Below are 1,861 nucleotides of genomic sequence, written 5' to 3'. Positions count from 1 at the left end.
GAGGTGAGTTAGAAAGTGGTATTTCCCAAACACAAATTGACTGCCTGGAAGACTGTTTTTAGTTTGAGGTCCTCACTCTCTCTCTCACACACACACACACACACACACCCCAACAACAACCACAAACACACAAATCCCTCTCCTTCTCTGTCTCTTTGGTGAAAGGTCCCAGGTGACGCAAGTAGTTTGCACTCAACTGTTAACCTAAAGGTTGATGGTTCGAACCCACGCAACAGTGCTGCCAAAGACAGGCCTGTCACTGTGCGTCTGAAAAGATTACAGCCAAGAAAACCCTATAGAGTTGCCATGTGTCTTAACTGACTGGGGGGAGGGTGTTGTTTTGTTTTGTTGGTGATAGGGGATGATTGTACGGGTGGTAAGGAGCCCTGGTGGCGCATGGCTTAAGTGCTCAACTGCCAACGGAAAGGTCGAGGGTTGGAAGCACCTGCTGCGTGATCTGCTCCCATAAAAATTACAGCCTAGGAAACCCTGTTGGGCAGTTCTACTTGGTACATGGGGTCGCTATGGGCAGGAATGGACGTCACAGTACCCAAAAACATCACACGGAGGGTTTCATGTAAAAGTTAGGGGTCTGCTCAGGATGGAGGGCTAGAAGGCTTTCTTGGTTCAGGGTGTGGTTCATGGTAACCCCACGCCACAGTCATCCTAACTCATGCTAACATACACACAGACTCTCAGCAAAAGGGACATGCCTCTCTCTCTCTCTCTCTCTCTCTCACACACACACACACAGAGACACAGAAACCTCCCCCTAGGCGACTCCCCCACCCCACTCCCAGTGACCCACAGACACCCTCACACACAGACCCCCATAAATGAAGCACACATAGTACACACCCCTCAGACCACAGAGAAATGCCCACATCTGCAGACCCTTGAACGAAGCCATCCACCCCATAAGGAAACCTCAGACACACGACAGAGAGACCCAGCGCCCCATACACGCGCCACCCCTAGAAGTCACAAGGTCGTTTCGCCCCATTCCGGGGTGACAGAGGGTACCTGCAAGCGGCCCACCACATTCTCCCCCAAGCTCACCAGGGCTGGCTTCTGTGGGGGCCACAGCCTGCTGGAATCCTGGGTCAGGTATGGGCCCCCACAAGACTGCCAGACTGTAGACTCACTTTTCTGAACTAGGTCAATATACTCCTTCCTCAAGGAGTGGGGGGCCCTGCTCCCCGCCCTGGAGCCTCCCTCCGCTCCCCTCAGCTTCCTCCCTGAGTCCAGCCGGTCTCCCCACAGCACAGACTTGACTCTGCCCCTCCCCTACTCTAACACACCCCATGGCTTCCCAGTGCTCTCAGGAGACCGCACCAGCCGAGTCCCAACAGTGTGGCCCCACCCTCCTCCGAGGCTCTTTTCAACCTGAAGCCATTTTAGGACGCCAATGTCTCTCCTCTTGGGCTGGGAACCCCGGGAGGTCAGGGCAGAGGCTGGGTCCCCAGCATCGCCTGTCACAAGGCCAGGCACGGAGCTGGAGGTCTTAGAATGCGGAAAGAAGGAAGAAAACAGGGAGCGAGGAACAAAGAAGGAATGACTCCTTTAAAATCCCCTTTCTTCCCTGAGCTGTGGTTCCCGATGGCCACCAGAGGGCGCTCTAGCCCTGCAAATGCGAACAACGCGAAAACAAAGCCTTCGTAGTCGAGTGGGTTCCAACTCCTAAGATTTCCAAGGCTGTAAATCTCTGCTCTGGTAGCAAAGTGCTTAAAGCACCTGACTGCTAACCAGAAGGCTGGCGGTTCAAACCCACCAGCCACTCCTCGAAAGGAAGATGGGGCAATCTGCTTCTGTAGTGATACTGCCTCGGAAACCCAAGGAGGGGTCGCTATGAGTCGGGGCT

This window comes from Orycteropus afer, unplaced genomic scaffold, assembly GCF_000298275.1.
Source record: "Orycteropus afer afer isolate SDZICR_OR568_19922 unplaced genomic scaffold, OryAfe1.0 scaffold00099, whole genome shotgun sequence".
Classification (NCBI taxonomy): Eukaryota; Metazoa; Chordata; class Mammalia; order Tubulidentata; family Orycteropodidae; genus Orycteropus; species Orycteropus afer.
The sequence above is the reverse complement of the archived record's forward strand: the minus strand, read 5'-3'. Positions refer to the sequence as shown.